Below are 27,719 nucleotides of genomic sequence, written 5' to 3'. Positions count from 1 at the left end.
TGATAATTGCTTGCAAAGTAAGACTGAGTTGTTAATATATACTAAACAAAAAAAACTTCCCCTGCATTTAAGTGCAGGTATACATAAATATGAAAATAGGATTGAAGTCGATTTATATGTATTGAAAGAGTTATTTATTGCAATTATTTGAGAAAAAAAATATTGCTGAGGGTTTATCCAAAAGTATTGAAATGGTAGTTAAAATGCAGAAGGGGTCGACCATATAATATTGGCCACCTTCAGCATGAAGGACTGTCTGGCATCGTTGACGCATAGAACAGATCAGCGTATTGATTTCGGCTTGTGGAATGTTGTTTCATTTCTGAATCAAGGCTTGTCTTAGCTGAATGATGTTTGACTGTGGAATATGGCGACGTCTAACACACTGGTCCAAATTGTCCCAAAGGTGTTCAATGGGTTTTACATCAAGTCTTTTGGCAGGCCAGTCATTAACAAATACAATGTTATAAGCTTTATTTTGAAACAGTGGGATAACATGCCTTACAAGAATCTAAACTTGTTAGCGTAGGGCATTCAAATTACCTTAGATAACTACAAGATTAGTGCGAAAGCCATTTGCAAAGCCTGCCCAGACAAAGACAGAATATCCACTCCCAAAACAATCTCATTCAAGTATGCAGCAGTCAGCAAAACAGTCATTTCTCCTGAGGGATACACCAACTCTGCCATCAGTCCATCAGTTTGATGAATGGAAAACTTCGACTTGTCAGAGAAAAGAACACTATTCCATTGTTGTCTAAGCCAGCATGGGTATATATGTACCCAATTATTAACACAATTTATGCAGTGATGTCGCCTAAAAACACAACCAATGTATGGTTGACGTCCATGTAGCCTACCCTTGCGCATGCGATTGGGCACAAATTGGGTAGATAAACAGTTGTTATGTGTACCAGGGGTGTTAGCAGCAGTAGCTGTTGGAGTTTGGAAGCGATTGCAGGTAGGTGTTCCAAATAATGCTGTTTTGGGCAAGCGTTAAACAAGGACGTCCACTTCATGGTTGATCTTCTGTACACCATTGATCTTGAAAACGTTGCCTAAGGTGTAGAATAGCTTGTGTAGAATATCCAATATTCATAGCGATGGCATTCAGTGTCATACCAGCATTAAGCATGCAAATGGTACATTCGCAATTCTAGGCATATCAAAAATAAAGAAAACTAAAAAAAAAGTCAACTTAATATTTTATTGACATTAAGTCTATAAAATTACACTGAAAGGTTTAATAAAATATACATGTCTACTGGGTCTACTGGTCCGTGCATACACATGAGAATCACATTCAAGGGGGTTTCTCCTGCAAAACAAGTTAATTGAGATAAAATTTATTTTATCTGACACATAATCATTCGCTCAAATGTATGTATAGTTCATTTTGACATTTTGATTTGTTAAAATAACGCTTTATCTCCACTTAAACAAAGGGGAAGTTTCTTTTTTTGTTCAGTATAGACTCCAGATAGAAACACTCCTTAAGCAAATTGTCTGTTATTTGATAATGAAATAGTAGCATAAATAGCCACTAAACGAACAAAACACAAACAAAACACAATACTGTAACTTTTTAAAAACAAGTTTTTAGCTCGACTACGAAGTATATGGAGAGTTGCCCTACTCCTAAAGTATCAACTTCAGACTTCAAATATGGAGGCATGGCCGAAAATGGTTAACCGATAGGCTTTGGTTTTAACTTTTTATAATGTAATTGATATGAATTAAAACATACAATCATACATGGAATCAAAGCAATTGAAGTAGTGGGATAAAAGATTGTTATCTCAGTTCTTTTCAGGGCTAGCATAGAATATGATCATCTCCAAAACCACACAGTAGATTTTGACAAAACTTCACAAAAATGATATTTTGATGAATCTCAGGAAAATCTTTATATTATATAATGATTTAAGTCTTATGCATGTAAGGCCATAGGAGCTGAAAAGAGGACTTTTTTTGAAAATCACCTGTTAATCTTTTACCTCATATAGACGTGTTATGAAGGCTTTTTGCCCCCCCCCCCTTTTTTTATTTGAGGCCTCAAACAATGAAAAAATGCCCTATTTAGGCCACAAACACTGTGTTAACTTCGAAAAATGTTGTTTTAAAAGTAATCACTTTTTTTGGGGCCGCCCCCCATCAAAGTGGTACATCAAGGTTTGCCAGAAGGGGGATGTGTCCCCTTCTGTTTGGGGGTTTGAAGGGGGGCGGAAGTCCCCTGATCACCATGAAAATTTTTGACAGGCTAAAAATGGCCTCAGGTCACTCTTAGGGTCCTTTCGTTGCCATGATAACAGGAAATTTACGATTGAGCCTGCTGTTACAGAAGCTATGGTCCAGTTAATATTTGTGCCAAGTTTCATCAGTATTGAAGCATGTTTCATAGTTTCATAGCAGTTTGAACTTGTAACAGGAGGCTTTTCAATGAAAGTGGACATTTATCACAATATGCTCATGGGGTAAAAGGTTAAGAAACTACAAATGCACAAAGCTTAGACATGTTGCATAAATTAAACTTTAAAGTTTGCATAGACTTGTTTAGGAATGAGATATTGTTATGAAACTTGGTGTATAGCAAGCTATTATGAAGACCCTGGCTGGTATAGCATTTGGACCCCCCGGGGTCAAGGTCACTGTTACTAAACATAGAAAAATGTTTTCTGGACAATAACTAGAGTTGGGAATGAGATTTTGTTATTAAACTTGGTGTATAGGAACTCTGTTGGTATTGTATTTGAACCCCATTAGGTGAAGTTCAAGGTCACCATTACTGAAAATAGAAAAATGGTTTCCGGACAATATCTAGAGTTAGGAATGAGATTTTGTAATCAAACTTGGTGTATAGCAAACTTATATGAAGACCCGGGTTGGTATTGCATTTGGACCCTCTGGGGTCATGGTCAAGGTCAATGTTACTAAAAATAGAAAACTGGTTTCTGGACAATAACTAGAGTTAGGAATGAGAATTTGTTATCAAACTTTGTGTATAGCATCAAACTTTGTGTATAGCAAGCTTATATGAAGACCTTGGTATTACATTTGGACGCCCTGGGGTCAAGGTAAAGGAAACCATTACTAGAAATAGAAAAAATGGTTTCCCTACAATAACTAGAGTTAGGAATGAAATTTTGTAATCAAACTTGGTGTATAGCAAGCTTTTATGAATTGCTGGAATTGCAATTAATTGAAACAATTCAATTGATACTTCATTTACTATAGGTTGAGTTCAAATTTTTCTTCAGACGACTTATTTTTCAAAAAGTCAAAGTTACACCTTCAGAGATAAGTCTAGTTATAGTGACCCTTGGAATCCCTTTAGTTAGCAAATGGTTATTATAAAAAACTAAAAAAAAAACAATCCTCTACTAAACTAAAATGCTCAGAACTTAGATATTTTGCATGTAACATCTTCTGCAGTTCTCTACAAAAGTTACATAAATCATCATCATGCTGTGAAATTGGCCCAGCACTAGGATCACCTATTTTACATTGATTAAAATATTGAAAAACACATAAATGAAAAATTTATCAACTATTTAAAAAATCTATTATGAAAATAGAATGCCTAGAACTTTTAGCAAGCAGTATTGCCTAGTGGACCTGTAAAAAACTTACTAAATTTATGCCTCTGGAGTTAAAATAGCCATGGGTTCAAATTACATATAATATTAATCACTTAGGCCTCGATCACATCAGCCCTATGGCAGCAGTGCAAACAAATTTTAACAAAAGTAGCTATGTTTCATGTGGGAGCGCAAGACAGAAGTGAAAATTCTTTAAGGTTGCTAGGTTCCCACAACGTGGCATGCTGATTTCTCAACATGCACATTATTTCTGCGATTTTTTGACAGATTTTGGACGTCTCAGGACTGACATAAGACAATCGTGCGGCAGACTCACGATTTGTAGAGATTCTCATATGAAAATGTGTTGCTTTTGTCTTGCAAGGTCTGCAGGTTTGCCGCAAGAGCATTTTGTTGCTACCACGGCTGTAATCAAATGATGTCAAATGACAGATAGATAGACTGGGAAATTGTCTGCAACCTTTTAGGCACAGATTTCTCTACAAATTGTGTAAATTTAAAGTTAAATCAGTTATTATGTTCCTGGTTAGTTTGGTGATGATGCAAGCTGTATACAGTATGTGTAAACGTGAGTTTTGGTAATTAATGCATTTAAATGACCTAGAAAATTATACTGTGTCATTACTGGTAGTTTATATCATTGCAAAATAAGTGTTAATCTTGCAATACCAGAAAAAAACCCAACTATGTTCCTATCCTTAATGTTACTATTTTAGGTTTAAGTGAATTTGTAGTTAAAACATGTTCACAATGTAACAGAATATACATTTTTGTATTATAAAAGTTTATGATATATTATTATATTTTTTTCTTTTTATGTAATGATTATTAATAAGTATGCTTGCAATTATCTTTGTGTTTATGCAAATTCCTATTTGTCATTCATTTTTTGCTCAATTTTAGTGCTTTGATATAATTCAATGATGCACAAGCAACACACTTTCTGAAGTAGGTATTTTAAATGAAAATAGTTGCCAAAATTATGTACATATCCAATAGGATTGCCAGATATATATTGGCAAATATCTTTACCAATGTGTAGTCTTTTGTCTTATTGCGCGTCCTTAAATATATACAAGCAATGTTATGTTTTATTGCAGTTTACTGCAATTTTATTTTGAATGATTTTATTATGATGAAATGAAGATTTAACAGTTAATATTAATTGCAAGTTAAATATGTAATTAAAATATGCTTTGTCATTCTAGTACGTGACCAGTTCCTGTATTTGTATAATTTTATTACGAGGATTGTCATCATATGTCCAAATTTGTTGTTGAAAGTTAATCTGTAGTGCAGTCGCCCTTGAAAACTTGTAAACCATTGTAATGTTGATCATCATCACATGATAATTCATGTTCTCAAATTGTTTTTGTCATTCTTCTCATTCTTTATGAAGCATGTTCATTGTTGGGAATTTTCTTAACATTGTGTTCTGAGAAATTAAGTATATAAGCTACACAACTAGATTTTTATATCCTTTTAGTTAAACTGAGCTATGTTATAAGATCTTAATGGGAGAACAAATAGAGTACATAGTAAAATTCATCAAAGCCATTTTATAAAAAGATACAGTACATTCGTGTAATAATAATGTTTTGTCATGTCATTTGCATCACACAAATCATTTAAGAAGCAATGACCCCTGTGTTTCAAATTCAGTGTTCTACCTACATAATACATTTATATAGAGGACAAAGGAACATCAAAATAAGTAACAAAAAGAGTACAGAGAGCATTGTAACACATTGAGCACAGATGACAAAGTAATAAAAAGAGTACAGAGAGTATTGTAGCACATTGAGCACAGATGACAAAGTAACAAAAAGAGTACAGAGAGCATTGTAACACATTGAGCACAGATGACAAAGTAACAAAAAGAGTACAGAGAGCATTGTAACACATTGAGCACAGAAGACAAAGAAACAAATAAATACAGATAGCATTGCATAACATTGAGAACAGATGACAAAGTAACAAAAATAGTACAGAAAGCATTGTAACACATGAGCACAGAGGAACAAAAAATTACAGAGAGCATTGTAACACATTGAGCACAGATGACAAAGTAAGAAATAAGTACAGAGAGCATTGTAACACATTGAGCACAGATGACAAAGTAAGAAATAAGTACAGAGAGCATTGTAACACATTGAGCACAGATGACAAAGTAACAAATAAGTACAGAGAGCATTGTAACACATTGAGCACAGATGACAAAGTAACAACTAAGGACATAGAGCATTGTAACACATTGAGCACATACGACAAAGTAAGAAAAATAGTACATATAGCATTGTAACACATTGAGCACAGATGACAAAGTAACAAATAAGTACAGAGAGCATTGTAACACATTGAGCACAGATGACAAAGTAACAAATAAGTACAGAGAGCATTGTAACACATTGAGCACAGGTGACAAAGTAACAAATAAGTACAGAGAGCATTGTAACACATTGAGCACAGATGACAAAGTAACAAAAATAGTACAGAGAGCATTGTAACACATTGAGCACAGATGACAAAGTAACAAATAAGTACAGAGAGCATTATAACACATTGAGCACAGAAGACAAAGAAACAAATAAGTACAGATAGCATTGTAACACATTGAGCTCATAGGACAAAGTAAAAAATAAGTACAGAGAGCATTGTACACATTGAGCACAGATGAAAAAAGTAAAAAATAAGTACAAAAAAGAAGGGGTAACACATTGGACAGGTAAAAAGTAAAAACAAAACATAAGCTTTGGGAACAATTGAAAAAACAAACAAATTTAAAGAAAAAAAAACATAGAAGAAACACATGACACGGGTTTACAAAGTAAAAAATAATTAATAAACAGGGGTTTAACCACAGGGACATAAAAACAATAAAGCCCAAGAACTTTTAACACTTAACCCCCTAAAAAAACACAGGGGAAAAAAATTTTTAAATTAGGGGACGGTAAAACAATAAAAAAAAATAACGGGAGCAATATACAAAAGGGATTAACCCACAAAACTGAGAAAAAGTTTAAAATAATGATTTGTGGGTTTAATTTTCGGGAAATAAAAGTTTGAATATTTAATTTAAATCATCCGTTTTTGGTTAACTTTCAAAAAACCCTTAAAAACTTTAGTCCCGTATTTTTTTAAACCCCTTAAAAAAAATTAAAAATTTTAAAAAAAATTTACCCTCACTGCACAGAAAAATGTGTTATATAAACAAAAAAAATTAAAAAAAGGGTTTATTTCATCAGTATATAGTCAATGAATTTTTTTCGGTTAAAAAATTTTAAATTTAAAAAATTTCAATTTTTAAAAAAAGAATAAAAGAAAAAAATAAATTTCCCCTAAAACTTAATAAAAAATTTAAAAAATTTAAAATAAAAAAAGAAGGAATTTCCCCTTTCTTAAATTAAAAAAAGGGAAAGCACCAAAAATTTTTTTTAAAAAAGGTTATTTTTTCCCCAAACCCCAATTAAGGCTAAAAATGTTTGATTACAATTGGGTTTGGCGGGAGGGAAGGTTTTCAAAATTTTTAAAGAAAAATAAAATTTTGGTCAATAAAAAAAACCAAAAGCTAACTTCACAAATCCTTTTTTATATTTTCCTTTTTTTAAATTGATTTTCTCAAAGAAAAATTTAAAAGCAACTGTTTTTGGTATAAGTCGGGTGACCCTGTTCCCGCCAAAATCCCCCTTTTTTACTTTTAATTTTATTTTTTTTTTTATTTTTTAAGGGATTTTTTTATACGTAACAAAACAACCTTTTGGGCAAAAACCTTCAGTAACCAACGGGGTACTTAAACCCTGACATTTGGGGTAAAAAATTTTGGGAATTTTTACAAAGGGTTTTAAAAAAGGCAAAATTTGAAATTTTTGGGAATTGGATTCAACAAGGGAAACCTTGTAAAAAAATTTAAAGTAGCCCAAATTTGTTTAAAACCTTTTACCAAAAGGGGAAAATTTTAAATTCTAAAAAATAAAATTAATGAAATTGTTAAAATTTCTTTGTTTAAATTAGCATTTTGTTTTTTATGAATGGTTGTCCCATATTTGGGAGTACCCCAATTTTAAATTATGATTTTCACCCCAATAAATGAAAAGGGGCGGGAAAAACTTATTTTAAATTTTTTTAAATTATTTACATTTTTAATTTTGTGCACCCAACCCAAAGGATAAAAACATAAAGAAAAAATTAATTGAATTTGCCCTTTAAAAATTTGCCCCGACGCAAAAAAGGTGAAACTTTGTCCATTTTTAGCTCACTTTTCTTTTAAAAGAAAGGGGCTAGGCAGTAAAACCCCGGGCCCCGGCGCCCGCGTCGGCTGGGCTCGGCTAATAAAATTTTTGGAAAAAATATTCAAAATATTAAAATCCTTTTAACAAGCAAATTTTGCAAAAATTTCAACGCCCCCAAACCCCTGTAGACGGGGAAACTCAAATAAAGCTTTTGAAAAAATTTAGCCTTTTTTCGACTAAAAATTTATTAAAGTTTTTGTAAATTCAAATTTTTTCAAAGCCCTTAGAATTGGTTTGAAATTTGCACACTTTTCCACCACATGACCCCAACCTTTTAACTTCTACAACTTTTTTGACAAAAATTATCCCCCTTTTTCGATTTAAAAATTTTTAAACGAAAAATTTTGTAATAGTTTAAATTTTTCAAATCCATTAAATTGGTTTTAAAAAATTTTAAATTTTAAAACAAAACCCCAACCGAAACAACGGGTTTAATTTTATAAAACCCCTTTTAAACAAAAATTATCCCCTTTTTGGGCTTAGAATACTTTTAAATTTTTTAAAAAATTCAAATTTTTAAAAAAGTCCTTTGAAATAGGGTTTTTGAAATTTTGCCCCCTTTTTAACATAAAATACCCCAACCTGAAAAACAAAAAAGGAAACCCTTTTCCCAAAGGTTTTTAACAGAAAATCCCCTTTCGATTTTAATTTTTTAAATTTTTTTAAAATATTAAATAAAAGTCCTTAACAAGCTTTGAAATTTTGCACACTTTTTCACTAAATAACCCAACCTGGACAAAAGGAGAAAATTAATCAAGCTTTTAAACCAGAAAATCCCCCTTTTTCGACTAAAATTTACTTTAAAATTTTGTAAAATTTTCAAATTTTCAAGTCCATTGACTAGGGTTTAAAATTTTCACACCCCAAAACATAAACCCCCAAACCCTTTTAAACGGGAGGGGGAAATTTTACAAGCTTTGGGACAAAATTCCCCTTTGATTTAGAAATTACTTTAATTTTTAAAATATTAAAAATTTTTTCAAAGCCCAAATTGGACAAATCTTTAAATTTTGAAACCCCTTTTCCCCAAATAAACCCCAACCCTTAAACAGAAAAGGTAACTGTTCAAGCTTTTTTTAAACAAATAAAGCACTAAAATAGTCGGGGGGTTGCTTTTCCTACCGACCTCTTTTTTTTAGGGGAATTGTTTTATAATTTTTTAAAAAAGACCCCTTAAATAAAAGCAGAAATTTTTGAATCATTTAAATTTGACCTTGATCTTTTTTCACCTTTACCTCCAAGGTCAAATTAATTAAATTTGCTTAAATTGTCAGAATTTCTTTTATATATTTTTAGATATGATTCATACTTAAACAAAAAAATGCATATGAAAAAATGAACATGTTAAATTATTCTGATATGACCTTGACCTTTATTTGACCTTGACTGTCAATGTCATATTATTTAAGTTTGCTTTCATAACTTTGTTATTTATTTATGGATTTAATTCATTCTTAGACAAATGAACTCAAATGACAAAACTAATTCGAATGTGACCTTGACCTTGACAGTCAAGGTCAAATATGAAAATTTGAATTTTATTGTTACCAAAAAAGGAGTACTCATTACTGTAATATGCTTAAAGCTTTCTATACACAATTCAACCAAAATAAATTATTTATAAAGTAAAACAAAAAGTCAAGACCTGCGTGAGAATTGTGGTTTTACATGTTTATTGTAAATATATAGATGTATTTATTTTCCTTAAAGCTATCTGATTATGTTTGATGATGTTATGTGGAGAGAAAATATGAATTTGATGATATTACATGATATATGAAGGATTGTATGCATGAAACATCTACTAGTGAGTGTCTACCAAATTTGTTCAAGTTAAAGCACTAGGGTCAAAACTGGAACCGCCCAAGGGGTCATTGATTTTTACTTATACATTATGTATATGGTAGAAACTTCAAAAATCTTCTTTTAAAAAAACTCAAATAGCTTAAACTTAGATATTAAGCATGAAACATCTTCTAGTTAGTGTCTGTCAATTTGGTTAAAAAAAAGCCCTGGGATCAAAATTGGCCCTGTCTGGTGGGGGGGGGGGGAGCGGGTTATTGATTCTCCTCATATGCATATAGTAAAAACAAACAAACATCATTTTTTAAAAAAAACAAACAAACAAATAAACAAGTATTCTGACTAAGGTGAGCAGTTTATGGCCATCATGACCCCCTTGTTTCTTCTTTAGAATTTAACATTTTTGTAACCTCTGTGTACGGACTTTATAAAATGTGATCTGATGCATGTCGTATTAGTATGATTTCTGATTACTTCAATGAAATTATGCAAAAAATTTGGCTTTGAATTTATAGCGCTCATGTATGCAAACTTGAGAAAAAATTGAAATGTGATTTTAATCTGAACATGAAAAAAATTATTGGGTTTGTATAAATAGAGAATCAAGGATATATATAACACAGTGACAGTCTTAGGTTTTACAAGTTTGATTTATATGAAAATGTAAGGTTGATTTATAAAAAAAAAATAGTTAAGTTTTTGTATAGAAAGAAAGTTAAGAAGCCAATGTAAAGTTGATAAAGTTTATGCCATGGACTGCATCCACACATTTGCATGACTCTTTTCTACTTTGCTCCAGCTCTGAGAAAAGTGTTGGCTGTCCCGTTGGCAAGTCTTTGTTTTATATTTTGTATGTGATTTAAGGACATTGTGTACATGTTATTTAGCCTTGACAGACCAGTGACCTTAGTCATTTTAAATGTTTGTTTAATTTTCATGTTAACTAAAGTGTCTTGACATGATTTCTTTTCAATTTTACACTTGAAAGACTGAGATAACAAATATGATAGTAAGTTTATTCATCTAAAAGCTTTTCATGCTCATATTTGAATAATTTTGGTAATGGTGATACCAAATTTAACAGGCTTGTTTAGTGTGTAATCATGCCATTTTGAAAATTCATGTGTATATTTACATCATATTGATATTAATTAATGTTAATGATATAAGAAAAGGGTTCTAAACATAAGACAGGACTAGTATATATGTATTAACAAATATTTGAGACACTTGTATTTAGATGATTTAAGTGTTTTTGTAACAATATTTTATTCTTTTCTCACATGTCTGCTTTTTTATGCAAGGGTGACATATAATTTTTGATTGCCCTTCTTGCCATAATAGGGTCTTCAGTTCAGAACTCGATGGGGTATGAATTTTTCATAAAACTGCATTAATGATTGTGTCCATATCATTCCTGGATTGATTTAAAAAAACAACTTGGTATAACTTTGTTAAACATGTGTTGCATGCAAAAAACAGGTCTCCAGCTCAAAGATCAAGGTCACACATTGTCTTAAAGTCATAATATATGATTGTGAATAGGTGGTTGTTGTGTTATTTATGAATGGATTTTGAAATAATTATATTTGAATGAATGAAAATCTTGCTGATGTGTTTCATGCAAGACCAAGGCCTGAAGGTCAAAGGTCAAGGCCACACTAGAAAGAAAAACATGTTCTTGCCATAAGTATGCCTTCAGGGGCATAATGTCTATAATTATGCAGTGATAGGTTGTTTTTAAGTTTAAACAAAAAATGAACAATTTTCTTTATCAAATAAAACACTTGCTGTATATCATGTAACCAGCTATATATTTGAATTGTAATCTTCACTGTCAATCTTTGTTTACAGCAAAGGAAATTATCAATTAAAGTACTTGTCACTTTTATCAGCCAGTGAACACACATTATTATTTTGGAACAAATAAAATTGAAACTGAAATTGTAGTATATATTTAAATATTTTGGCCTTTATCTGAATGACCATCATAATAATATACCATTCAATCATTTCATTTTAACTTGGTGTTGATTATTTATTTGTAATAATGTGCTTACATGCTTGAGTGCAGACAATAGTGTATGACCTTCCCATGCTGAATTTGATTAATTTTCAATAGTGTTTTCTGATTATTGACTTAACTTTAATAGACTTACTCCAGAATTAAGAATAGTTTGTGTTTTCCCAGCTAATTCGGGGCTACAAACAAACTTTTTCAGTTACAGCTTCAAAAGTTGACTAAAAACCCACATTTGCTGAGGTCTGAATAACATCTATTAAATTCAATTTTGGTTTTAATTTTTGGAAGTAAGGAAAATACTAATATCACAATCCACTAACATCTATGTTGATCCTGTGACATCTATGTTGATCCTGTGACATCTATGTTGATCCTGTGACATCTATGTTGATCCTGTGACATCTATATTGATCATTTGACATCTATGTTGAGACTGTGATATCTATGTTGATTCTGTGACATCTATATTGATCCTGTGACATCTATATTGGTCCCTGTGACATCTATGTTGATCCTGTGAAAACTATATTGATCCTGTGACATCTATGTTGATCCTGTCACATCTATGTTGATCCTGTCACATCTATGTTGATCCTGTCACATCTATGTTGATCCCGTGACATTTATGTTGATCCCATGATAATATGTTGATCAAGGGACATCTTTGTTGATCCAGGGACATCTATGTTGATCCAGGGACATCTATGTTGAACCCATGACATCTATGTTGATCCCATGATATCTATGTTGATCCCTTGACATCTATGTTGATCCTGTGACATCTATGATGATCCTGTGACATCTATGTTGATCCTGTGACATCTATGTTGATCCTGTGACATCTATGTTGATCCTGTGACATCTATGTTGATCCTGTGACATCTATATTGATCCTTTGACATCTATGTTGAGACTGTGATATCTATGTTGATCCTGTGACATCTATATTGATCCTGTGACATCTATATTGATCCCTGTGACATCTATGTTGATCCTGTGACATCTATGTTGATCCTGTGACATCTATGTTGATCCCTGTGACATCTTTGTTGATCCTGTGACATCTATGTTGATCCTGTGACATCTATGTTGATCCTGAGACATCTTTGTTGATCCCGTGACATCTATGTTGATCCTGTGACATCTTTGTTGATCCTGTGACACTTATGTTGATCTTGTGACATCTATGTTGATCCCTTGACATCTATGTTGATCCTGTGAAAACTATATTGATCCTGTGACATCTATGTTAATCCTGTCACATCTATGTTGATCCTGTCACATCTATGTTGATCCTTTCACATCTATGTTGATCCTGTCACATCTATGTTGATCCCGTGACATTTATGTTGATCCCATGATATATATGTTGATCCAGGGACATCTTTGTTGATCCAGGGACTTCTATGTTGATCCAGGGACATCTATGTTGAACCTATGACATCTATGTTGATCCCATGATATCTATGTTGATCCCTTGACATCTATGTTGATCCCGTGACATCTATTTAGATGTTGATCCTGTGACATCTATGTTGATCCTGTGACATCTATGTTGATCCTGTGACATTTGATCCTGTGACATCTATGTTGATCCTGTGACATCTATGTTGATCCTGAGACATTTATGTTGATCCTGTGACATCTATGTTGATCCTGAGACATCTATGTTGATCCTTAGACATATATGTTGATCCTGAGACATTTATGTTGATCCTGTGACATCTATGTTTAACCAGCGACATCTATGTTGATCCTGTGACATCTATTTAGATGTTGATCCAGGGACATCTTTGTTGATCCCTTGACATCTGTGTTGATTTTGTGACATCTTTGTTTATCCTTTGACATCTATTTAGATGTTGATCCTGGAACGTCTTTGTTGATACCTTGACATCTGTGTTGATTTTGTGACATCTTTGTTGATCCTGTGACACCTATGTTGATCCTGTGATATCTATGTTGATTCTGTGACATCTATGTTGATCCTGAGAAATCTATGTTGATCCCTTGACATCTGTGTTGATCTTGTGATGTCTATGTTGATCCCTTGACAGCTATGTTGATCCAGTGACATGTGTGTTAAAAAAAAAGCGAGAGCAAATGTTGACTGCGAGTTATATACCTTGTATATAGGTATATTATAAAGTAAACGGGTGCTTGATAGTAATTTTTGTTGTTGATGATCAAGGGTTGATTATTTTATGACAGTTGGACAGTGAGTATTATTGGCATGGCAAATGTGCTGAACTCCTGTGTACAACTATGGCTCTATTGACCAAATATGGTTAGGGCTATAGATCTGAGGTCACCATGGCTGTTTGTGTTATAAGATATAATGCTATGTTTTTCTCATTATCATAATAATATGATTAGGCTGTATGTAGTGTAATATAATTTTACTGTGAAAACTATAATACTTAAGCCCAGCACAATTGCTCTGTCAGGATGTAGTTATGACCTCATTTATTTTCTAGAGCAAAAAGTTCAATAAACTTATATGACCTGGTCACATACTATGGTATAAAGAAGGTTAACTGAGGTGAGCACTACAAAAATACACATAGATACTGGTGTATATATAAGTACACTAAAATCTTCATCTACAGATTAGGATAATCAGTTTAACTTCCCTTGCTTTATAAAATATTAAATGCAATAACATTTATTGCATTGCCTCCTCATCATATATGATTGATGTAGTGTTTCCTGGCATGGGAGTGTTGTTATTGTTGTCTAGAGTTACCAGTCCACGCTGCATTTACTGAGATGGTAACAAAAATCTCCAGGTTCTTGCAGTAATCTTTCATAATCCATACTTATAGAGTCCCCATGTGGGTTTTTATAGTGCCCACTATAAATGAATGTATTATAAAAAGAAAATGATTTTGATTTGTTACCAAAGTTGAGCTGCTATATACATTTTTGTATTTCCAAACTCAACCATTTATACAGGGCCATTATAACCTGTCAAAATTCTTTATAACTAATGAAATAGGAGTGTTAAACTTAAATTAAGTCACAAAATCTTTGATAAATGATATTTAAAGATGCTGGGAATATCAGTGTCCTGGGATGAAAAAATCTTAACTGTTATATAAAGTTATATTAAACCATCTTTTTTAAAGGCCATAGCAATTTTACTTCCAGCTTGGTTTAGATCATGAAAAAAGCATACTTAAAATATGTTAATATGTACAACATAAGCTTATACCAATCGGTGCTATACACCCAATGTAATGAATAGAAGTGTGGAAATGTAATTACTGATCTAGATATAGGATACATTCAGATTTGCCAGCCTGGTTGAGGTGTACTCAGTTGGATATGAATTCTCCCATTGATTTGTTTCCCAATCTATACAACCAACAGATCGTGGCACAACAAGTTTACCCTCTTCTTGATAAATTGACTATCGATTCTTGTCTAATATTGTTGTTGGAGGCCTCTATTTTACTGAGAAGTTTTTAATTAACAGATCAGTAACTTCGTTAATATTGACTATTGATTTTATTCCAAAACATGATATTTAACTTCAAATTGAACTTACATAGTCCATTCAGCATGATGAACAATTAATTTTTAACAAATTTGTTGTTAACTTATTGTTTTTTCTGAATCAATACATAGATATAGATTGAACTTGCAATCAGGGATATGATTTAATGACAAATCAATATACACTGAGAGTGATTTTGATAGGGACTAAGATATTCAGATGTTCTGATCAGGTGCCTGTTTGTGCCTAAAGATATGCACTCTCAGGGGCTTTTCTTAGACCCATAACGCTAGGATAGGTTATGACTGAGTTAATGCCCATTGTGAACTAATAAGTTCCTTGTTGCATGTAAGTTTTCAGCAATAAAGAAATTTAAATTATCTGTATATAATATTACCTTTACAGTAATTGTTACCAGTCTCTCTAATGAATTATAACAACTTATAGCCAAATGAGTATTTATAATACAATAGTCTTGAATACAATCAATCTTGCCTGACATGGTATTGGTATAATGGTTCATCATTAGCCATATCTCCAGTGCTGTAAGTACTCATGTACTTATAACCTATCAACTCTCACTCACAGAAACTGTGTTGTTAATTGTTCTATGTTGTATATGTATGTTGTTAAGATGATGGAAGTATTATTTGGCTCAATATAGGTTATAATATAAATAAACAGTTATAAGAGGACAATAATTCTGTGAAAACACTATCCATGCAATGAGTGAAAAAAGTTTGTTTCAACAAGATAAGTAATATGGTATCTACACAAGTATTCGTCAAAATTTTTTACATTTTAAAGACATTTCTTCTCACAGTGTTAATATTGAGTTATTATTAGTTATGAGGCCCTGTCTTTTGTACAAATACTGATGATGACATGGTGATGATTTTACAGTTACAGAATTATGTTCTCATACAGTTAAATTTTGTAATCTCACAAACCTTGTATTATTATTTGTTATACACAAATAAGCATAACAGGTGTATTAACTGTTCTCCCCCTACATGATTTGTAAACTCTTATATGAATACTAATTAATAAGTATTTAAACAAACAATGAAACTTAATCTTGGTATAATTGATTGAAATGTATATTAGTTTTTGTACCAATGAAACAAGAAACCATATTGCTCCATGGTAATGTTCAAATTGAAAGTCCTTTTATCAAATGATTGTGGATTGGGTAGATAGGTACTTTTATTTCCCCATACATATAGAAACTTACTAACTAATTGGCTTTGCTTTAACGAAAATAAATCATTTATTACCGAACAAGAGTTATGAGACCTATAGTTTAGGACAGAATAAACAACAACACTAAAATAGGATGAAGCTTTTGCATTGTTTCAATATCATTTAATACACATTAAAACAAAATATAATAACACTTTATATTTATGGAACCTGAACCTCTGTACTAATAATCATGAAAGCTCACAATATTATCTGTCGATATCTAGATTGGTAGCAACAACCAGAAGCTTTACTGCCAGGCAAAAACTTTCTTCTAGCATTTTATGTCATACCACAGGAGCTTGATCATTCTGTCAATAAATAAGAATTAAAGTAAAACTATATACCCCCTATTTAATAAATAAATTTATTTATTAGGGGGTACATTATCAGAATATCAAGCTCCTGTGGTAAAAATATGCATAACATTCCTAATTACCACTAATTACCACTGTTTGTGTTATTTTTTTACTTAAAGCCATCCAGTACTTAAAACTTTAATAAGTGTCTTATTGTCCCCCGCCTTTTCGAAGAAAAAAGGGGGATATAGAAATAGGCTCCGTCCGTCCGTCCATCTGTCCGAGCAAACATTTGATTATTATGAGCTTCATTCCGTAGTTAAATAAAGAACAAAAACTCATAAAATTCAAATTAAGAGCTATTTTTTTGTTTTTATGAGCTTATTTTGCTTATGGACGTTGGTCCAGGTGGTGTTTATGAGCTGATTTGCCTCATAAACATCAAATTTTGGTACGTCCGTCCGTCTGTCCGTCCGTCTGTCACACTTTCGTGTCCGGTCCATAACTTTATCGTTTATGAAAGGAATTTGAAATAACTTGGCACAAATGTTTATTATAATAAGACGATGTGTCATGCGCAACAACCAGACCCCTACCTCCAACGTCAAGGTCACACTTGCTCATTCAAGGTCAACATTGCCTATTTGAGGGTATATGTCGTGTCCGGTCCATAACTTTCTTATCTATGAAGGGATTTTGTAAATACTTGCCATAATTGTTCACAATAATCAGACGATGTGTCATGCGCAAAAACCGGTCACCTACCTTCAAGGTCAAGGTCACACTTGGAGGTCAAATATTATTAGTCTGTTACAGGGTATATTTCGTGTCCGGTCCATAACTTTGTCATTTATCAAGGGAATTTGAGATAACTTGGCACAAATGTTTGTTATAATAAGACACTGTGTCATGCGCAACAACCAGACCCGTACCTTCAGGGTCAAGGTCGTACTTGCTCATTCAAGGTCAACATTGTCTATTTGAGGGTATATGTCGTGTCCAGTCCATAACTTTCTTATCTATAAAGGGATTTTGTAAATACTTGCCATAATTGTTCACAATAATCAGATGATGTGTCATGCGCCAAAACCGGTCACCTACCTTCAAGGTCAAGGTCACACTGGGAGGTCAAATACTTACATAGTCTGTTACAGGGTATATTTTTTGTCCGGTCTAAAACTTTTTCATAGATCAAAGGATTTTGAAAATTACTTTGCACAAATAGTCACTTTAATAAGAGGATGTGTCATGCGCAACACCTGCATCCCTACCTCCAAGGTCAAGGTCACACTTAGAGGTAAAAAATTAACATAGTCTGTTATAGGGTATATTTTGTGTCGAATCTAGAACTTCTTCATAGTTCAAGGGATTTTGAAATAACTTTGCACAAATAGTCACAATAATAAGCCGATATGTCAGGTACAACACCTGCACCCCTACCTCTTAAGGTCAAGGTCACACTTAGAGGTCAAAGGTTAACAGAGTCTGTTATTTGGTATATTTTTTGTCCCATCCATTACTTCTTCATAGATTAAGGGATTTTGATAATACTTGGCACAAATAGTCACAATGATTAGATGATATGTCATGCGTAACATCTGTGTCCCTACCTCCAAGGTCAAGATCACACTTAGAGGTCAAAGATTTACATAGTCTGTTATAGGGTATATTTTGTGTCCAATCTATAACTTCTTCATAGTTCAAGGGATTTTGAAAATACTTGGCACAAATAGTCTCAATAATAAGACGTTATGTCATGCACAACACCTGCTCCCCTACCTCCAAGGTCAAGGTCACACTTAGAGGTCAAAGCTTAACATGATAGATTTTTAAATTCCGTGTTTCATTTTATTTTTTTAACAAATTTATTGTTACATTTGCAGATCTAGCATTGATCATAATTTTGGACTGAATGTCCTGAGATCCATACCTCAATCTTTTGAAATAGCACAATTTTATGCTTCATATAAAACTCCCGGGGCGGGGGACGTTGGTAACTCTGTTACAAATTCTTGTTTAAATATTTATAATGGAAGTAACAGCATATTTCTATAAGTATCTAATATGTTTTCTTTCATATGAATAAGTACAAAATATTAAATGGGGAGAATATATTATGTTCCTGATGATACATAAATGAATTGATAAAGCGGTGTTACAAACACTACATGCATGAATGGTTTTACCTCATTTGACCTGGCCTTAATCTGTGATACTGTCAAACAGTGTATGCATAGAGATTTGACTTTTGTTGATCTATTTAGGTCCTTAATGAAAACACTGTACCCTGTCTTGTGAGTGTTTTCAATTTAATGTGTATTGTGTCTTGTGATTTTAAGCTCTTGTAACTTCCTATCACTGCACCTTTCTTTGGAGCCATCAGGAAGTAGACTTGTTTATATATACACAGTGTTGTTGTGAAATTTACCTGGCCATCTTTAACTTTCTATGAACTTTTGTTTTTAAGTTAAGCTTGTATATGTACATTTTATTATCACTAACATGATCAACTGTGACTGGCACTTATCACCAAATGCATTCACGTCACCATGATCAATTCTGTCTTAAAAGTGGTAATTTGTTTTAAGGAATTTAAGCTTTGTTGCTTAGCAGGTAGCTCTATCAGATACATTTTGTTCATGCAGTAACTTATTACCTATGTTTTTAGGTTTTTAGCTTACCTGTCACATAGTGACATAAGACCGCCTCCATAGTCGAGTGGTTAGAGTCGATGACTTCTAATCCAGTTACCTCTGTGGCGTGGGTTTAATCCCCGGGAGATGCTTTGGTAGTTTAGCACAGAGGAAGGTAGTCAATAATACTGGTGTAACTCTCCAGGAACGATGGTTAGGAAACTACCCGCCTATATGACTGAAATACTGTTGGGAAAAGGCGTAAAATGAAACAAACAAAAAAACAAAACATAGTGACATGGTGAGCTTATGTGATCGCTTTTCGTCGGGCATCTATCCGTTAACTTTTACTTTAAACGGCATTTTCTCATAAACCGCTGAGCTAATTTCCTTCAAACTTCACAGGAATGTTCCTTTGGTGGTCACCTTAAAAAATTGTCAAAAGAATTTAATCCCATGCAGAACTCTGGCAACCAAAAGAAAAAAACTTTTAATATCTTCTTTGTAAAACCCAAAGTTTCAGCTACAGCTTAGATAATAAGCCTAAAACATCTTCTAATGAGTGTCTACCCAAGGTGGTCATTGAGTTTACTTATATGCACATAGTAAAAAAAAATTATTCTTTTAAAAAGAAAAAACAATGTCCTTAGAGCTTAGATTTTAAGTAGTGAATGTCTACCAAGTTTGTTCAAATAAAAGCCCTAGGGTCAAAATTGGCCCTGTTCTGGGGTGGGTGGGGGAGGGGGTCATTGATTTTCCTTCTATGTCTATAGAAAAAACTTGAAAAATCTTTGAAAAAACTCAAAGAGCTGAGAGCTTAGATATTAAGCAGGAAACATTTTCTAATGGGTGTATTTTATGTTTGTTCTAATAAAAGCCCTGGGGTCATTGGCTTTCCTTTATAGTAAAAGCAAAAAGAAATCTTCTTTTAAAAAGCCCAAAGAGCTAGAGCTTAGATATTTAGCATGAAACATCTTCTAAAGGGTGTCTACCAAATTTGTTTAAATAAAAGCCTTGGGGTCAAAATTGGCCCACCCAAGGGAGGTAATTGATTTTCCTTATATGTACATTGTAAAAACTTCTTGAGCAAGAGCATGAAAAATCTTCTAATGTGTGTTCAAATAAAATCCCAGGGGTTCATGATTTTCCTAAGAGTGAGAGGTTAGATAGTAAAGCATGAAAAATCTTATCGGTGTCTACCAAGTTTGTTTTTTGTATCTGCTTTTGTTTATACATTACAATATTACTTGTTCCTTGTCATGGAGAGTTTTATATTCAGGTGAGCAATTTCATGGCCATCATGGCCCTCTTGTTTTTTACATGTTTTTATACATAAAAGTCATTTGATTAAGTTTTTCAAGAAGTTTGTTGTAAAACACAGAAATTACCTAAATTGTTGAAAATAAAAAAACGTTTTACAGAAAATTGCCTATTGAAATATAATGTATAAGTACTTGGAATTATATGTTGTTACTTATGAAATTCAATAAGGTTTGGATATTAATTGTGTCTATTAAATTTCATATTTACTTTTGACTGTTCAGTTGTTGTAATTATTATAACAGCCCAAGTATATATCCTTACATGATCAAAACGATGTGGCAGCGTGGCTGAGTGGTAACTAGTACTCTAAGGATTGCCACATAGTTTCAAACCCTGTTGTTTCCATGAGCAAGAAACTTTACACTCATTGCTTAGTACAGGTTTGTTCCAGGAACAGATACCAGACTGTTTCAATAAGGTAACAGCTTCCAACACAATCAAAATAAAATAAATTTGTATAAACTAAGATCAAAACCCTGTAATTAATTAATGGAAAGATAATGGCAGTAATTGTATGTAAGTTTGTCTAACATTTAATATGTATATGTGTATAAACATATAAATATACTACAAATGTTTTGCTACAACACAATAAGGATCCTGGTGGAAAGCAAAATTGTCAGGAAGCCTTTTAGAGTTGTACAACTCTACACTGTCATCTTTGATATAATACAAGACTTAGTGTTTATATAAGTTACCTTCATTCAGGAACTCCTGTCTATCTCAAACATATTCAGTTAAGAAGAATATTGCTGCATGCATGTATAATATTTATTATATATATTTATATAAATTTCTTTTCACATAACATCCTTGTATGATAATTTAAGTTTTCTAAATATCACAAATTTATTCAAGGGGGACCACTCTGCTGCAGATAAAAGGTACCTAAATAAAATGAAGAGTTTGCATGTCACAGGAATATAATAATTTTGCATCCATGACTTGAATTAAACTTTATGGTCTTATTACATTATTGGCCTACATACTAAAAATTGTAACTGTATATATATTTATTGTATTTTTTGTACAGTTTATAAATAGTTTTTTGCATAATATGTTATACTTAACAGACTGTTATATGGGTGATATGGTATAAATGTATATATAAAATTGAATGTTACACACGGTCACAGCTGGTCATTAATCTTTTATTTTTATCCTAAACTATACTGTAAGCGTTTTTTTTTTACATACTTTAAGCCATAATTATGAATCATTCTGTTATTATTTTGAAATTTGATATTGAGTACTAATTTACATTTGTGTGAAAATCGAGGGGTTTAAGATCTAGAGTATTCTAACCAGTGATTATCTTGTAAAGGCAAAGATGTGCTTTACTATATTTAAACAGCTCGACTGTTTACCGCAGTTGGTTTAAAAGGATTTTTCATGCATTCATTTATTCATTTCACATGGAGTAAATTATTTCGAAATAGTAATCCTGTTTGGAGGGTAAAATAATTTATGTGAGTACATCGGCACTGTTGTTGGATAAACTTAGCTTCACTGGAGGTTTTCCCAATATCTATTAACGTGGAGAGGCTGACTCCACTGGCCTTGAGAGATTGTAATAAAGGAATACCTTACTACAACTATGTAGGAAAATTCAGCTAGTGTCTAGTGTCATCTAAGTGTAGTATATGTGCAAGCAAGTTTTATTTTTATGATAATTGCGGAAAATATATAAATATTTATATATAAAAATATGCAGTTTGGTGGGAAAATGCATAGGAGTGGAACAATATTGATTATACGAAAACGAAAATCTAACAGTGATAAATTTGCTAATGGATCTATTGTTGCAAAGAGACAGAAAAAGGATAAAGGTAAATACTCCAGAATTTATGTTCGTCTACTCAACAATCACTTTTAAGATAACGATCTTACTTTTTATATAGAAAAATTATAACTAGTTAGTCATTGTAATGCATTAATGTTGCTTTTCATACAGGAAGATATAATTACATTATTTCTCTTGCAGAATTATTTGTTTCTAGTAAATACTCTGAAGTAGATAATGTGGGATATTTTTTGGCCACACGTTTGTAAAGATATGCAGCAAAGCATTTCCTCTCATCAGCATATTGTGGTGTACTTTTATTGCATTGTTTGCCTTAGACAGACTTTATTGGGCTGTTAACTATATCATTACAAAGGCTTATAATTTTTGGCATTTTATTTGCTGTAGTATTTTGTAGTGCTGTTGTCTGTAGATTGGGATAAAAGTATGCATGCTTCCTGGTTTTACCTACATGTATTATTACTTTATGCTGATTTTACCTGCTATAATTCAAGGCTGTATTTAAATCATATTTTACTATTTTTCAGACTTGGTGGTCTTTATGGGTTGCATTTGTGGCTTTTATCTTTCAGGAGCTGCACTGACTCACTTGATTTAAGTTTTAGGGGCTTGTCTGTCAAGTCTAGTGTAAACATTTGCTCCTGGTTTTATTTTTGCTTTGTCAGTAAATCATCTGATTTGAACATTAAGTATTTAAGGCTGGAGCCATTTTGTATTTTAAATTATATTCTAGACAGTGAAGGCCTTTACAAGACAGCTGCTCGAAATGGCAATGTCATATATAATGGCTTTTCCTAGTCATGTAAAAGTACAGGGACCTGAGTTGCTAAATTGACTTAATTTTTTACTTGTCACAAATGTGGGTAAAAATCCAAGTAAAGGCATTGAATTCTTAAAATCAAGGTTACATTAATGGTGTCTGGTTGTACCAATAGTGCCAGGTTGTTCAATAGCTGTTCTAGAAGCTTCTAAACCAGCCATACATGACCTTTAATGTCAGTGGCTGTATGGTTTAAAGTCACAGCCATAAACATTAAATGCACATTTTGTTTTAAAGTTTGATATATATATATAATACAGAGATGTAGGAATGAATGTAATTTACATGTATAAATGTTATGCAAGGCTATATGATGCTAACAGTTACATGGCACTAACAAGCTATAGCAGACAGCTGTCAGGATGATGATTGTGCAGGTAAATGCATATAGTTCTAGTTACAAACATGTACTTTATAAAAATACTCAGTATATTGTTTGCTTCCAAAAATGGTATTTGTTAGGTAATTATATCTTCTTAGGAAATTATATAACATCAGTGAATGCAATATCTTTACTAGTTCTGTTTGACAAATCATTTAAGTCAATATTGCTGCAGCATTTGTCACTGCCCATTCTGACTCACTCAGATCATCTGTTACTAAGAGAGCAAATATAAATGTTTTAAAGTATGATTTTGTGTAATAAGTTTCTTGTTGGTATAAAGCTATGTTGATCTTTCTTGTGTATTGTAGGAAGTGAATTCATACATTATTTTCCTGCTTGATATAATCTTACGAAATACATGTGATGTTATTTGTTGAATGTGTTGTAAGTTATTGTAAGTTAAATCCTGTTGTAAGAGTGTTCTAACAATTATTACAGTTTCATATTACTTAAAAAAGGTGATAAGGTGATTTTAAAGAAGATGTTCTTCATGCCCAATGATTGTTGTTGGATGGGAAATGAATAAATTTTACAATGACAAATTTACTATCTGAGGGTATTTTATGACCAGTCAGACTAATAGATTAAGAAAGTGATGATAGAAAATTAACTAGAATCTGGTCATTAATTTTTTTTTTATTTCCAATATCTGTATTCATTTTGATAGTATTATACAGCTTGAATCACATGTACATTAAATACTGCATCTGACATAATGTACCAGAGTTACACTGTAATGTTATTACATTTTGTTGAATGTATATGAACTTTCAGAATGTCATGATGTATAATGATAGAAAAATCGTTTTAAGAGCTGTTGTACCATTGTCTGTTCTCTTAATATGGACTGTGCTCTGTCCTGCGATCCTGACTTATCCAAATCCACACCAAAAACAGAATTTGATATGTCTTCATATGACGAGATTATATACTTAAATTAATTATCTCATCAGAGCAAAACATTAATTCATGATTAATGTTGTACAGACAAATATTAAAGTGCACCTCTGAATGTTTTATAAATTTGTTTGTTTCAATTTTATGTTGAAAAGGAGATTAGTGGGATTTTCAACTTGTATTTTTGTCTAATATTGCAATTGAGACAGGTTTTTAGCTCGCTTGGATTCAGTCTTGACTTTTCAGACCCTTTAAGTTGTGCTGAATGTGTTTGAAACTTTTTCTGCAATTCTACAGTACACATTTTTGTTGTGGTTTCATTGTCTTGATTAAGACCTAAGGTCTATTTGGTCACCCTATAGTCAGACCTTGACCTTGAATCTATGTTGTCGATCTATGTAAGGTATAATTAGTTGAGCAGTTGAGGTCTAAAATGACATTTCTTGTTATTTAATCAGTTCTTCATGTGTTCTTTAAATCAATCCGCACTCTTCACCTTAAACCATTAATTTATGTTTAAACACTAATATATTTCTGCTAAGCAAACATCATTTTGCAATACATAAGGGTTCACCTATCATTTGATATGGTGATTATTATGTTTAATGATAATTTTTTATAGAAAAAAAATATTTAGCTTTGGCTAGACTAAGACTTTCTTTTGACAAGATTATTGTATTAAGCTTGATTTAGAGGCGTCATTACAGTAGAGGCACGTTAACTTGGGTTGAATTAATTATAAGATTTTCTACAAAAAACCTAACATAGACATGCATCGAATATCCTATATGAATTTGTACTTTGTGCAATCATTAACCATTTTGTCTGCAGTATAGGTTTGAAAACACTGAGTGCATAAATTAACTACTTATATTGTTTCTTCACGACCTGGCGTTATACTTGTTTATGTTGAATACCTGAGAAATATTTGATGTTGTCCTTTTCTTCTTACATGTTATACTTTTGACTGTAACATCAGTTGTAAAATGTAATTATATCTGTATACCTTGTTATTCATATATATTGTTGCTATGTTTTTAATTTGTTAATAATGAAATGTTCATTCTCTTGTGACACATCTTATGTTATACTTGCATCAGTGTTACAAGATTGGCTGTATACTGAAAAATTTAAACTATATTTAGGAAGTAAAAGCTTTCCCAAACCCAATATAGACAGTAAATTTCATGGTGTTTGAATTTTATACAGTTATGATTCATAAGTAAATAAAACAAGTAATTTTATTGTTATTCTAAGAATTACGTACCTGTATTTTGTAGGTGTTAATGTCAATGGGTTTTGAAGCACCCTGTACCAAAACATTACAAAAAATAGTGTAAAGCAACAATTATCTGCCTGTGCAGAAAAAAACAAACTATGTCTGTGAAAAGATTAGCTGGCAATGTTAGAGATATATTGGCTCTATTTCATATTGAAATCACTACCATTTTTTTTAGCCTTGGCTTGTTTATAATAGTTGCAGAGCTTGCAGAATGTTTGTTAGCAGTTGATGTAAGTGATTATAGTACCTGTGTCATATAATTTACTTCAACAATGTACACAAAGGATAATTGTGTCACTATTACTTTCCCAACATACATTAATATATTTGCCAGTATTAGTGCACTGTCCTGTTAGATTTAGCATAAATCATATATAATATTATGTTATTTAACTATTGTTTTATCAGACTATATGTTACGACCTTTTACTGTATATGATAACAATACTGTATATAATTTTGGTCTTAATTATGTATTTGATAATGAAGCTGTATATGGTCTTAATCCTGTATTTGATCATGATACTGTATATGGTCATAGTTATGTATATGATCTAAATATTATATATACATGTATATTATATTTTGGTCTTAATTCTGTATATGGCCATCATACTATATTTGGCCATTTTACTCGTTTATGATCATAAGATTTTATATGATCTTAGTTTTGTTTATGATCTAAATAGTGTACAATCATGGTCTTAATATTGTTTATGGTCTTGATACTGGATATGGACATAAAATTCCATATTGTCTTAATTTACTGTATTTGATGAGTGTATTACTGTATATAGTCTTAATACTATATATGGTCTTAATACTGTATTTGATCCTATAACTGAATATGATCTTAATATTGCATATATATGTTCTTGATACTGGGTATAAACATAAAACTGTATATGGTCTTAATTCTGTATTTGACAAGTGTAATACTTATATAGTCTGAATGTTATATATAGTCTTAATACTATAATATGGTCTTAATACTATATATGGTCTTAGTTCTGTATTTGATATGATCTCAATACTGTATATTTTATTTTAATACTATATAGGTCTTATGTACATGGTCTTAGTTCTGTATTTGATCTCATTACTGTATATGATCTGAATACTTTATATGGTCTTTATGGTCTTAATTCTGCATATGGTCATTTTACTGTATCTTATATGGCCATTATCATCCTTAACTGTATTATGAATTACAATCCTTTGATTCAGCCTGCACATTTCCACAGTCTAACCACCATTTATATAGTATACAGCTAGCTAAAAATCATGTACAACAGTTAGTTTCAACTCATAGTGAGACAAAATCAACAGTATATGGATACCAGTAATATATATATATTAGCATTATATAAGCATTGTTAAAATGTTACTCATCTGTTTCATATTTAATGTGGCTTGTTCACAATCAGTCACACATATAATTATTGGCTAACTGTGCTGAAGCATAAACCTGGCAGCAAAACAGGTCTATAATGATGCTGAGGTCAAGAACAGATTATTATACACGCATCATTATTATAAATACATTATTATTATATATGCATTATAATTATAAATAGAATACCATGCTAGTGTCTGATATTTCAAAATTTAACAGGCAAGGCAAAGGAAAAAAGGACAAGGCTCTGCTGAGCCTGATAAATTTTATAATCTCACTTGTTTGGTATTCTGTTTATCACGATTTCAATTTTATTATGCGTTTCTTCTTTAAATTTCAAATGTAACAAAAACCTGTGAAGAGCCTCTCCAGTTCATGCCGCACAAAATAATATACCAAGGGTCATAACTATATGAAATAGTCCC

The 27,719-nt window shown here is 31.9% G+C and overlaps 1 protein-coding gene across 1 annotated transcript in view; it reads left to right on the top strand.

The window, feature by feature from the left end:
• Positions 1-27,719, top strand: part of LOC132715106 (aryl hydrocarbon receptor-like) — a 63,234-nt gene that overhangs the window by 16,559 nt on the left and 18,956 nt on the right. The window lies entirely within an intron of this gene.

The sequence above is a fragment of the Ruditapes philippinarum genome, unplaced genomic scaffold (assembly GCF_026571515.1).
Source record: "Ruditapes philippinarum isolate M1 unplaced genomic scaffold, ASM2657151v2 ctg1340_1_1_1_1, whole genome shotgun sequence".
In the NCBI taxonomy this organism is placed as follows: Eukaryota; Metazoa; Mollusca; class Bivalvia; order Venerida; family Veneridae; genus Ruditapes; species Ruditapes philippinarum.
This window is presented reverse-complemented; position numbering and strand designations above follow the sequence as displayed.